This window comes from Echinops telfairi, unplaced genomic scaffold (genome assembly GCF_000313985.2).
Source record: "Echinops telfairi isolate 266 unplaced genomic scaffold, ASM31398v2 ScPeMD7_7424;HRSCAF=8462, whole genome shotgun sequence".
Taxonomy (NCBI): Eukaryota; Metazoa; Chordata; class Mammalia; order Afrosoricida; family Tenrecidae; genus Echinops; species Echinops telfairi.
Window position 1 is genome coordinate 33,785,499 of NW_022111324.1, and position 14,643 is coordinate 33,800,141.

The following is a 14,643-nucleotide window of genomic DNA, read 5'->3' on the forward strand; positions in this document are numbered from 1 at the left end:
CCCCCGAAGATTGCAGTGTTAACAGTGTTTGGGAAATTCTCCTTATATTTTTCCATCATTCTGAGTTAAATAAACCAAACCAAAGAATTATAATGTACAGATTTTTGGCAGGTGCAGATTATATTAAGAGAGGGGTGATATGAGCTGCCTTCCATGAATAATTAGCCTTCATAAAGCATGCTATCTACCTAAATACATCCCAAGGTGCACTATGAAAATTGGCTAGAGACTATTAATATTTGGATAACCTGTAGTTTACTATCTTTTAGGAAAGAAAAACAAAATTATTATCACTACTATGTTTATATATTATTATAATTAAGAGAGGCAATCTTAGTTTGTACTTCCTTTTACCCTTTGCATGTAGAGGGAATCCATGAGTACACAATAAGCTATCACTAAATAAGCGCCATTAATCTCAGGGGATGCTGAAAAGCAGGATAGTCCTTTGGTGAGAAATAAGCATCAACAATGCTCACAGGTGGGAATAATGGGTAGATGGTCTTGGATTTGAGATTTTAGAGAACTGTGACTCACGAAGAAATTGATTTGTTGAAATACCCGTTTAGTTGACAATGTTTCTTTGACATAAAGTTAGTGGAAACTTAATAACACATTAAAATGGAATAGACACTTAAAGCCCTGATTTCCAAAATTCACCATGTTGGCTCCAAAGTTCATTAATTTTATTGAGAAAGAGGAAAAAAATACGGTCCACAAAATTGTAAATGCAAGAAATGTATCATATACCATTGTGATTTTGCTGAAGTATTTGGTAAAGATTAAACCAAAATTATTTCTAATTAAACAAGATAATTCAGTGTTGACTACTTGGGTTGTGACTAAAAATAGATTGTTATAAACTGTTCAGGGAGCATGACTTCTGTCCCCCAGGTTTTATTGGAGTCGTTTGGAAGGAGTTGCCAATGCCAAACTGGTTATAACAAAGGGAAAGACTTTATTGTGTCACAAATGGCTCAGGGGACTCTTCTCCAGAGACTGAGACCTGCTGCCCCATAGGGCAGTATTTGATAAGGAAAGGAAGTGGCTTTATGGGTCTGTTGGGGAGAGGAGTGACCGGCAGATAACAAGTGGAATGGAGGGAGGGCAGAGAAGGGAAGGGGGGCAGTGAAGAAGTGTTGAAATTTGCTGTGGGCTTTTCATATGCCAGAGGTTTCTTTGTTTCCTGAGCAGTGCTTTGTCCCTGCCTCAAAGGGAGTTATGTTTTATTTTAAAAAGCAAAATGAATATACTATGAATAATACATAAAATAGCTCAATATAAATTAGGGGCAAAATTGTGTGTTGCAATTATGAGATTAGATATGTGAAAAAAGACACGCTGGACATTTTCCTATGTAGTTACTGTGACCATAAAAAATGTGGATGGGGGTGTTAACAAACCCAGGGACAAGGGAACAACAAGCGATCCAAATTGGTGGGGAGGTGGGTGTGGGAGACCTGGTAGGGCAGGATCAAGGGGAACGTAACAAAGAGGAAGTGCTGAAATCCTGGTGGGGACTGAGCATGCTAGTGGGACAGGAGGAGAATCAAGGGAAATAGAGGAAAGAACTGGGAGGCAAAGGGCATTTATAGAGGTCTAGATAAAGACATGTACATATGCAAATATATTTATATGATAGGGAAATAGATCTATGAGCCTATATTTATAGGTTTAGTATTAAGGTAGCAGACATTGGGCCTCCACTCAAATACTCCCTCAATGCAAGAATACTTTCTTCTATGAAATTGGCATTCTATGATACTCACCTTCCCAACACAACCTCTGAAGACAAATGGGTGCATAAGCAAATGTGGCGAAGAAAGCTGATGGTGCGCAGCTATCAAAAAGTATAGTGTCTGGGGTCTTAAAGGCTTGAAGGTAATCAAGCGGCCATGAAGCTCAGAAGCAACAAAGCCCACATGGAAGAAGCACACCAGCCTATGCAACCACAAGGTGTCGAAGGGATCAGGTATAAGGCATTATCAGAACAAAAAAATCTTACCATAGTGAATGATAGGGGGAGTGCGGATTGGAGACCCAAAGCCCATTAGTAGGCCACTGGAGATCCCCTTGCAGAGGGGTCTAGGGGAGGAGATGAGCCAGTCAGGGTGCAATGTAACAATGATGAAAAATACAACTTTCCTCTAGTTCCTAAATGTTTCCTCCCCACTCCCACTACCATGACTCGAATTCGACCTTGCAAGTCTGGCTAGACCAGAGGATGTACACTGGTACAGATAGGAACTGGAAATACAGGGAATCCAGGGCAGATGAGCCCTACAGGACCAGTGGTGTGAGTGGCAAAACAGGGAGAGAGGGAGAGTGGGTAGGAAAGAGGGAACCGGTTACAAGGAACTATATGTGACCTCCTCCCTGGGGAACTGACAACTGAAAAGTGGGTGAAAGGAGACGTCGGACAGGGCAAAATACCAATTTATAAACTATCAAGGGCTCATGCGGGAGGGGGGAGCGGGGAGGGAGGGGAAAAATGAAGACCTAATGCCGGGGGGTTTAAGTGGAGAGAAAATGTTTTGAGAATGATGAGGGCAATGAATGTACAAATGCGCTTTACATAGTTGATGTGTGTATGGATTTTGATAAGAGTTGTGTGAGCCCCTAATAAAATGATTTTAAAAACACACAAACAAAACAACAACAACAACAAAAAGAAATGTGGATGGGATTATTAAGGAATTCAAATGGATTTTAACTGGTCTCTGAGCAATAGATCATTTATAATTTCCCAATGATCACATTCAAATATCGGGGAATTCTCATTTGCACAGGTTTTCTATAATTTGTTATCATCTGTACAGTAATGCCTTTGCAAAGTCAATAAAACAAAAGCAAACATCTTTCTGGTGTTCTCTGCTGTTATTAGGTAGCTAGATTTAGGACTGTGGGGGTTGTCCCTCCCATGCTTGCAAAGGTCCCCCATAGAGGCGGTTGAAAGGAAATCAGGCAACCTATGAGGTTGGAAAGAAATCATTGAACACCTATGAGAAACCTAAACTGAGCATGCAGAGACAAGGACCCCACAATGCCTTGGGCACACCCACAGTAGGTACATCACACAGGCCTGAACTCAGAAAATGGAGTCAACCAATACCTTTAGCCACGCCTCCCCCGCCAAATAAATAAAGACTCCAGCTGCAGGAAGGTAAGTTCTGCTTTCTCGTTTGCTCTGGTCTTGCGGCCAGTGAGAGGAAGGGGGGTGGAGGTCGCACATGCACCACCCAGGTATGCCCCCTCAGGGTCAGCAGGGCACCTACTCAGCGCTCACATTTGCTTGGACTCCTGCTCTTGCTCACTTGCTCTCTTGGTCCCGAGGGATTCCCTAGTTCCACACGTGTGGGTGTTTTCCATATGGCTTTTTTTGTGCCCAGTTGTGCAACCCAGGGCGGCTTCCACCCTTTCCAGTGACAGTGTGTACCCTTTTGAGCGTGTAAAACCTGAAACTTTCCCATTCCTTCATAAAAACTCACTTGGATTACAAAACATGCTTTTGTGAAACGAAGAACAGAGGGAGAACCTACTCCAGAAACCTAACACTTTCAGACGATATCCATTTGTATCTGGCATGAATCTCTGGCAATTTCTTTGTTTTATAAACTATTTTACTGGGGGCTCTTACAGCTTTTCTAATAATCCATACTTCAATTTTATCAAGCACATTTGTACTTCTTGTGAACCCATGTTGCCATCATCATTTTCAAAATACTTTCTTTCTACTTGAGCTTTTAGTATCAGCTCCTCTTTATTCCCCACTGCCCCATCTTCCCACCCTCATTAACCCTTGATAAATTATTATGTTCATATCTTACACCATCCGCTGTCTCCTGTCACCCAAGTCTCTGTTGTTTGTTTCCGTTGGGGGTGAAGTTTATACATCGATCAGTATGATTGGTTCCCCCTTTCTTCCCCTTCTCCCCCCACTTTCCTCCTACCCTCATGGTATCGCTACTCCCATTACTGTTCCTGAAGGGTTTATCTGTTCTGGATTCCTTGTGTTGAGATATCTGTGTATATGCTCCAGTATAGCTAGATTTGTAAGGTAGAACTGGGGTCATTATTGTGTGGGATGGGGAAGCATTAAAGAACTAGAGGAATGTACTGTGTTTCCTCGATGCTGTACTGCACCCTGGCTGGCTCTTCCCTTCTTTGTGACCCTTCTTTGAGAGGATGTCCAACTGTCTACAGGTGGACTTTGGGTCTCCATTCCAACCCCCCTTGTTCCCATCGATATCATTGTTTGTTTTGTATCTTCAGATGCCTGATACCTGATCCGGTCGACACCCCATGATCACAAAGGTTGGTGTGCTTCTTCTGTGTGTGCGCTTCCATGTTGCTTCCCTGCTTTTAAGACCCTAGACACTATATCTTGTGATAGCCTGGCATCATCAACTTTCTTCACCGCATTTGTGTATGCACCCATTTTGTCTTTAGCAATCTCATGTCAGGAAGGTGAGCATTACTGAATGCCAGGTTATTAGAAAAAAGTGTTCTTGCATTGAGGGAGTACTTGAGTAGAGGCCCAAAGTCTGTCTGTTACTTTAATACTTAACATATAAATATATGTACATAGACCTATATCATTATATATTAATGCATATATATATATATATATATATATATATATATATATATATATATATATACACCTTTATAAATGTATTTTGTCTCCTAGTTCTTTCCTCTATTTCCTTGTACTTTCTTCCTGTCCCATTATCATGTTCAACCTTCATTCAGCTCTCAATAATTCCTCTCGGCTACATTGCACTTGATCCAGCCCCACCATGTATTCTATGCCCTCTTTTACATCACTTTTAGATCTCTTGTTGTTTTCTTGTGCCTAGGTTTGTTGGCTGACACCTTCCTTTCCTCCACCACCACTCCGCCAATGTCCCTCCCTCCAAAACCATCTGTCCTGTTGTTCTCTCCACAGGATTGTAAACAACCCTACCTAGCTTATATAGACAGACATGAAAGAAAAAAAAGAAAAACAGCCTATAGATAATTCCAGGTCTGTCTGCTCACCCTCAGAATATTTTCCGATTGAGTCTGATGAAGTGGCAAGCTCTTTCAGGATTTCCTTTTTAAATTGCCAAGAACAATTTACTTACGTGGGATATTTATGATATATTTTTTAAAATTCGGCCTTCTAATGTGCCATCTTTCTTTGGAAGCATCAAAATTCTGCTAGTTGCAGATGCCCATCTTTTCCATGTACCTTGGTCAGCCAAACATGTCTTCCAAATAGTCTGGCATAAACTAGTGACTCTTTCTGACATTGGATCTATTTATGAAATACTTCAATTAGCATTTCATTAATTCCTAAAGCATTGCTTCCTGCCACGAAGTGCAGTAAAGATTGGGCTTTTCTCTTCAATACCATAGGTTCACAATCATCTGCCACTTCCTGTAATGGTTGAATACTTACAATTCTTTTTGGTAAAACGACTCTATGTCTTTTCTCGTACAGATATGATTTTATTATTGTTTGAAAATTATAAATGGCTAAAGAGTTATGTGAAAGTGGCAAATTAACAAGGGGTTGTCTGTGGTAGTCACTTAATCTGGTGTCAATTTAAGGATTAAGAGTGTAGGGGTGGGGTCTAGGCTGTCAATCTAGAGATAGCCAGTGAGCCTTCTGTGTGGGCATGGCCTTCTCCTGAGAATTCTGGGAAATCTGGTACTTCCTCCTTGGAGGCGGAAGACACTTCTCTCTCTCTGCCACTCACTGGGAGACACTGAACAAGACAAGCCACATGGACGCAACCAGACCTCAGAAGCTGGAGAAGCCACAGCGAGACCCCTGCCAGTGCTGAGATGTTTCCAATGACACTGGATCCAAAGGCTTTTTACCCACTGGCCTGAGATCTTCTGCATTCAGCATCACTACATGTGTTTCGTGAGTCTGAAGAGGACTTTATAGATTGATATCAGACTTATGGACTTGATCTGGACTGGGCTGACATGTTTCCTCAATGTTCAATTGCTCTTGTATATAAATTTCTTTCTTATACACATATATGTGTCCATGGATTTGTTTCTCTAGTCTACCCAGTCTAACACATCTTCTTTCTATATTCTGTTTTTAATAGTTTCATTGGCTTGTACTTCACATATCATTCAAATTAATCTTCCATTCAATTAAGAAGAACTGTGCAATCCTTACCACAAGCAATTTCAGAACATTTTCTTCTCCTGCTCTTTGTTGTTAGCTCTCTATTTCCTCCATGCCCCTAGGTAATTATAATCCAGTTATTGTCTATAGATTTTCTTATCCTGGATTTCATATATATAACATCATAGAAATAAAAACAGGAAGTGATAAAAAATCTAACAATGACAAAACAAAGAAAACACATAATGGAAAAGAAAGCATAAAATATTAAAAGCTGAAACAATTTTAAAATGGATCAAAAGTAAGATCAAATAGTAGAGTATTACATTTTAAGCTAAATACATTTACCATCATCAAATTTACAGTGTTCTCTATTTGATAACAATGCTGTTCCCGTCTCTAGACTATGATGAGAGGAGATTTACTAGAGGTTCAATCTAAGTGGAGCCTCTGAAAAAGGATTTTCAGTTTCCCCTGTCATCCACAGCATTCTATAAACTGGGTGCTCACCATTTAAACTCTGTTGCCATTCCTTCCTTTAGATTTGGATTTAATTATTTACACTTCTTAGACCACATTAGCTGATGTGCCTCTTCCGTGTGGACTTAGTTGATCTGTGGCTTACTTTAGAGGCGTTATTATCATTTTTTATGTTAGATAATATTATAAATCACCTCTTGGGGCATTAGGCATTTCTATTGATAGTTTCATTAATTTAGCCAAAGATAAAGAATTCCAAACACTTTTGACAAAATGATCTAATATAGGAAATTAGAAAAATAAATGGGAAGAACACACTCAGTATATTTTAAATTCAAAGAACTAAAGGGAAAATAATCAAGCTTCAAGTTTCAATACTGAAGAATTTTATGGGTAAAATATTGAATGACCCAGGAAACATCAAAAGAAGATGGAAAGAACACAGAGAACCACTGTACCAAAAAGAACAGGTCGACATTCCATCATTTCAGGAGGTAGCAAATGAGCAAGAACAAATGGTGCTGAAGGAAAAGTTCCAGCTTCACTGAAAGCATGAGCCAAAAACATGGCTTTAAGAATTGATGTCCCCCCCCCCAATAAAAAAAGAATTGATGTTTCAATTGAAATGTCTCAACAAACTGATGACACACTGGAAGCTCTCAGTTGTCTATGCCAGGAAATTAGGAAGACAGCGACGTGACCAACTGACTGGAAGAGACTCACATTTGTACCCATTCCAAAGAGAGATGACCCAACAGAATGCTGAAACTAGGGAACAATGTAATGATATCACACATATGTAAAATTTGTTCTGAAAATGATCCCATAGTGTTTGCAGCAGTACACTGACAGAGAGCTGCTAAAGGTTCAGGCTGGATTCAGAAGAGTACTTGGGATAAGTGATAGCATTACTGATGTCAGATAGATCTTGGATGAAAACAGAGCATACCAGAAAGATGTTTATTTTGTTTTTTATTGACTATGCCAAGTCATTGGAGTGTAGACCATAACAAATTATAGATAGTTTTGAGAAGAATGAGAATCCCAGAACACTGCTCACGCAGAACTTGTATGTACATGGATAATGATGCAATTGTATGAACAAAACAAGGGAATACTGCATAGATGAAAACAATGAATAAACAAACAAAAATGCATTGGTGAGAATTGGAGGAGAGGGGATTGGAGTGGAGACCCAAAGCCCATCTGTGGATATTGGAACATCCCCCCACAGAGGGGTCGCAGGGAGGGGATGAGTCAGTCCAGGGTGCTGTATAGCATGGATGGATCACGCAATATACCTCTGATCCTATGAGGCCTCCTCACCCCCCACTATCATGACCCTAGTGCTGCTTCCCACCCTGGATTGGACAGGAGCATGTACATAGGTATAGGCAAGAGATAAAACTAATAAAACATGGAACCCAGGAACAGGAATGGGAATAGTGATACCAAAAGAGTAAGGGGAAGGGGGGCGGAAATAGGTGGTGGTGGGGGGAACCAATTGCAATAAATGGCATATAATCACATACCCCCACCCAGGGGAAAGAACAGCAGAAACCACAAGGAGTCACAGGGTGGGGGTGGGGTGGGAAAGAGGAACTGATCCTACGGGCTCAATGGAATATAGAAAAGAACAATGGAAATATCTGTACAAATATGTTGGATACAATTGATATATGGATTGTAACAAGACAAAATAAGTGCATAAGCAAATGTGGTGAATAAAGCAGGTGGTGCCCGGCTATCAAAAGATAGAGTGTCAGGGTCTTAAAGGTTTGAAGTTAAACAAGCAGCCACCTAGCAGAGAAGCAACAAGCCCATATGGAAGCAGCACACCAGCCTCTGCAATTATGAGGTGTCCTTGGGACTGAGTAGCAGGCATCAGAATGCCCATAGCAAACAAACAAAACCATATTGTTGAGACCGAGGGGGCTCGGAGCAGAGACCCAAAGCCCATCTCCAGACAATGGGACATCCCCTCACAGAAGGGTCATAGCGAAGGGATGAGTCAACTAAGCATAATAAAGCACTGATAAAACACACAATACATCTCTGGTTCCTTGAAGCTTCCTCACCCCCCACTATCATGACCCTAGTGCTGCCTTTCACTGTGGGCTAGACCAGAGCTTGTCCACAGGTACAGATAAGAGATAAGAGCTCACTACACATCAAATCCAAGAACAGAAATGGGAACAGCTATACCAGAAAGGTAGGGGGAAGGTGGGAAGCAGAGGGGAGGAAGGGGGAACCAATCGCAACAATCGACACATAACCACACACAAACACCCTCCAGGGGGACGAACAATAGAAACCATGGGGGAAGGGAGACAGTGGTCTGTGTAAGATAGGAAAATAATAATAATTTATGATTTATCAAGGGGTAATGAGGGTGGGGGAATGGAGGGAGGGAAAAAAGAAGAACCGATACCAAAGGCTCAATAGAAAGTAAATGTCTAGAAAAGAATGATGGCAACATATATACAAATATACTTGATACAATTGATGTATGGATTGTTTTAAGAGTTGTAAGAGCCTCCAATACAATGATTTTTTAATAAAAAAAGATAATTCTTTCTCTTCATTTTCATCTATATCATGTGACAAGTTACCAACAAAAAGTTGATTACTGTCTGGATAGCGAATTATTTTCTTTGCCCGGTTCATTCTGTTCCATATCTCCTCCCGAGGTCTTGGTCCTCTAAGAGGAAAGCCCCGTCGCTCCTGAGGTCATGGTTGACACCCACCACCGGATGGCTGAGTCAGCACTTCCCGTTTAGTTTCAGCTTTTGGCTTTGGTGGTTCTTGTGGCAGAGAAACAGCTTCTCCAGCAGGAGGAGAAACAAGACTTTTCTAATTCTTGTACGTTTTCACCTCCACTTGTGGTTTCAGTCCTTCGATCTCTTTTTCAGATTCTGGCTCAGGTTTAGGGTCATGAGAAGCTTCTTCTAAAAGTTCCTCTATGCCATTAGTCACAGTGTGAGCTTCCTAGTGACCACTATTGGTGCTTTCCTGTACAGGTTCAGGAGATGGTTGGCTTTCTTTTTGTCCCTCTACTACTTCCACTTCTGACTCTTCATCAAGGCCTGGTTCACAATCACCAAATACTTCATCTTCATAACGAAACATACCATTGTGAACATAAAACTTATTTGTAACAGAACCTTCAGGAACCAGGCTAATGTTTGAATAAACTTCCTCTTCAGCTGTCTACTCTTAGTAAACCCACGAGCTGGATAACTACTTCATCACTCAAGGTTGCATGAGCATCTACATGATGAATTTTAGTTTGACATTCACTGAAGTTCAGAGATAATACGTTGTGACCACATTTTGACCACAAACAGCTTTTGGGGGCTTTCTAGTAACATCTACTCTACCATGAAGATAGGAGGAATTTCTGCCATGAAACTGTGCAAATGTTCTGGAGCTGTATTCAGCAAAGTAGAGTACTGCCTCACACACTCCTTCCCTGTAAGCAGTGGACTCGGTGTCTCTGTAACCATTTTTTGCTGCTCAATGTCAACCTCTTTGCTGATTACAAACACAACCTATTACAGGGAAGCTTTTAATGCAGCAACCACGAATTGTCATTTCACACAAATTAAATTCTTAAGTGACTAGACATTATGCACAAGAATAATGGAGGTTGGTTATAACTGCAATAACACCCATTCAAAAAAGTAGATGCACGCTTACCAGACTAACACAAGTCATAAAACAGCAAGGAGGGCATTTGCATAATAAATATGTGGTATCCCTGGTCCACCATTCATTGGGCACCTTCAAAGCGTGAGAGCCAAACAAAGTCTAAAGTGTGCCAATTCCTTAACACTGGGATACCAGAAAGATGTTCTTCTGCTACCAAGGTGGTTTAGCCTTAAGGGCCAGGGAGCCTGTCAGTTCTGTAAGTCTGCTATGCTTCTTGAATCATTTACTATTTTACCACAGGGAACATTTCAATGTTGCAGCTAGAGGCTTGACTATTTTCCTCATTTCTTTCAGTCTAGGAACCACAAAGCATATTTTTTCTTTTAGTTTTTTTTAACTGCAGTTCTTTTCACATTTTATTAAAGTAGTTTGCTGAATTTTCTTGAGCTTTGCTTTGAAATTTTCTGTTTAGCTCTTATACTTCATCACTTTTTTTTACTTACTTTAGCTACTGTATGTCCTAGAGTAAATTTTTAAGACTCTTTTGACAGCTATTTTGGTCTTTATTCTTTCTTTGTATTGTGTGTGTCTAAATGATTGCTTTGTTTTAGACATCCTTGATGTCAACCCACAAAATATTTAATGCATTAGTATTCAATGCAAAAAAACATTATTTCTAATGGTTTCTAAATTTAGGTAGAATATATTGAAGGTATTATTTTCCTTCTCCTGGTCTTGTTTTAATATCCTTTAGTTTCAACTTCAACTTCTAAGAAACAATTAATAGTTTCTTTTGTAGTTGGTCTCTGGACTTGTCCTGAAAACACCAAGCATTTCCACTGTCTCTTTGCACAGATGTAACCAATTTGATATCCATATATTCTTTCTGACAAGGTACATGTGTAGAGTCATTATTTATGATGCTGGAAAGATGAATAAGTTGTTAATCTTACAAAAATTCTATTATACTTCTCTAGCATCCTTTCTAACACCAATGGAATGTTTTCTAACTCCTCATCCATTCTTCAGTTTATCACTTCCACAAAGACCATATGTGGTAGTAATATAATTGTTTGGCAATTTGACAGGATTAAGAGTGAAGAGTTCTAGCCTATTTATCAGGTCATAGCCAATGAGGCCTCTGTGTGGGCCTGGCCTTCTCTTGAGGATTCTGGGAACTACTGTATTCTTCTTGGAGGCGAGAGACACTCTCTCTCTCAACTCATTCCCTGGGAGACATTGCAGCTGACAAGACACATGGAACTATGCTAATGCCCTAAACTGGAGGAAGCCAAATGGAGACCCCTGCCAGTGCTGAGATGCTTACAACATCACTGGATCCATTGGCCTGTGATCTTCCTGCGTTCAGCATCCTTGCATGCATTTCGTGAGTCTGAAGAGAACTTTATAGGTCAGTATTAGACATATTACCTAATATCAGACTTATGGACTTGATCTGGACTGGGCTGGGATGCTTTCTTAATGTACAGTTACTCTTTATATAAAGCTCTTTCTTATACACATATGAGTGTCTATGAATTTGTCTCTCTAGTCAACCCATACTAACATGCTATAAGATTGTCTTATTCAAAAATGGCCAATAATAGACCATCTCAGCTTATTAGTGATTAAGATATCATTTTTATGTGTCCCTTTTATTTTTTAATGACTTCTAATCTTATTAACTTATACTTTATGCATTCCACATTCTGATTAATAATGGATATGTGTAGCTGCTGTTTCCCATTGGAGTTTTACCACATTAGCAAATGAAGAGTTCTTCCCAAGTCATGCATATTTTGAATTCTGTTTGACCTGTGGGGATCATCGTCTAGCTCTATATGAGAAAATGTAGTACTGCTATTCATAAAGTTTTCACTAGCTACTTTTCCTATTCTGTCTCAGTCTGAAAGCTCCACTGCAGTCTGGTGACCCATTTAGTATTTAAAATACTGGTGGCGTTGCTTCCAGCATCAAAGCAACATGCAAGCCCTCAAAGTATGACAAACCGAAAGATGAATATATAAAATATATTCCTATAAAGGATATTGCATTTTCTTTTTATTACATAAACTGAATTATGAAGCATGTATTATTTTGTTTGGAGGGGGTCGTATGATAAATTTGGAATTCTTTCATAAATCTATATATGTACTTGATAGTACATTTATGCTACATAATATGAATATGCCACACTTACTTTTCTGTTTCTATAATTGACATGAATTCTTTAAGAGTTCTGCAATTACAAGATGCTATGAGTTTTCTTGCACAAGGATCTCTGTACAGATATACAATAGTTTCTCTAATGTGTACATCTAATATTGGTATTGCCAAGATGCTTTATATATTTATCTTCATGTTTCAATACCATAACAAAGTGGTAAATACATTTCCAAAGTGTCTTTCATCAATTTACAGTCTTCATAGATATTAGTATTACCTGAAGTATATATTGTTTTTTAAATGTCAGTAAAAAGATAAAAATGATGTATCTATATGTGTAAGGGAACTTTAAGGGATTGTAGAAAATTGAATGAAAAGATAATTAATTTTTGCACAAACTCTTTAAAGTCCCCTCATACAAATACCTGTATGTACACACAGATACACAAATCCATCTGCTGGTGAGTTAGTGAGTACTGACATTTCTCTCAAAGTATCAATCATGTTTTCTTCTGTATCTTGGATATTCCTGCATCCCTTCCCCTGAAATGTTTGTATTATCTTTATTAACTTAAGAGAAGGCATTTAATAGAATTTAATAGAAAACATTTCTCAATATAAATATTTTCTGCACACAGATCACTTATATACATTATAGGTGCCTGATACTACTTTGGTTCTTATCTTTTTATTCTCATAGATTTTTTTAATTTAGAATGTGTTTAGTTTTATGAGAGTTATATTAGGATGTTTCTTCATAATAAGTATATGTATATATATATATATATATAAATGAATATGAAAAAAACTCTCTATCCTAAGGTCAGAAAACTGTCCACTATAGTTCTTTCTAAAAGACTTAAAATATTGTCTTTCAGCAGATGGACATTGGACCTCCACTCAAGTACCTACTCAATGCAAGAACACTTTGTTCTATTAAATTGGCATTCTATGATGCACACCTTCCTGACACAATTGTTGAAGACAAATGTGTGCATAAGCAAATGTGGTGAAGAAAGTTGATGGTGCCCAGCTATCAAAAGATATAGCATCTGGGGTCTTAAAAGCTTGCAGGTAAACAAGCAGCCATCTAGCTCAGAAGCATCAAAGCCCATATGGAAGAAGCACACCAGCCTGTGTGACCACGAGGTATAGAAGGGACCAGGTATCAGGCACCAAAGAACAAAAAATCATATAAATGTGTGCCCACCTTCCCAATATGATCACTCTAGACAAATGTGTGCATAAGCAAATGTGGTGAAGAAAGCTGATGGTGTCCGACTATCAAAAGATATAGCATCTGGGGTCTTAAAAGCTTGCAGGTCGAATTGGCATCATGATAGTGGGGAAGGAGGAAGCATTTAGGAACTAGAGGGAAGTTATATATTTCATCATTGCTGCATCGCACCCTGAATGGCTCATCTCCTCCCCAAGACCCTTCTGTAAGGGGATGTCCAGTGGCCTACAAATGGGCTTTGGGTCTCCACTTTGCACTGCCCCCCTCATTCACAATGATATAATTTTTGTTCTGATGATGCCCAATACCTGGTCCCTTCAACACCTCGTGATCACACAGGCTGGTGTGCTTCTTCCGCCTGGACTTTGTTGCTTCTGAGCTAGATGGCCACTTGTTTACCTTCAAGCCTTTAAGACCTCAGAAGCTATATCTTTTGATAGCCGGGCACCATCAGCTTTCTTCACCACATTTGCTTATGCACCCATTTGTCTTCTGCGATTGTATCAGGGTGGTGAGCACACGATGACATGATTTACCAGAGGAAGTACACTGGTAAAGATAGGAACTGGAAACGTAGGGAATCCAGGGCAGATGATCTCTTCAGGACCAGTGGTGTGAGTGGCGATACTGGGAGGGTAGAAGGAGGGTGACTTTGGGGGGAACCAATTTCAAGGATCTACATGTGACCTCCTCCCTGGGGGACAGACAGCAGAAAAGTGGGTGGAGGGAAACGTCGGATAGGGCTACATACAACAAAATAATAATTTATAAATTATCAGGGGTTCATGAGTGAGGGGGGAGTGGAGAGGGAGGGGGGAAATGAGGAGCGGATGCCAGGGAATTAGGTGGAGATCAAATGTTTTGAGAATGATGAGGGCAATGAATGTACAAATAAATGTGCTTTACACAATTGATGTATGTGTGGATTGTGATAAGAGTTGTATGAACCCCTGATAAAACGATTAAAAAAAAAGAAGAA

At 39.6% G+C, this 14,643-nt stretch overlaps 1 pseudogene; it reads right to left on the reverse strand.

Moving 5' to 3' along the window:
* LOC101643089 overlaps positions 1 to 10,116 on the reverse strand; it is a 27,971-nt pseudogene extending 17,855 nt beyond the window's left edge.
* Between the last annotated feature and the right edge of the window lie 4,527 nt (positions 10,117 to 14,643).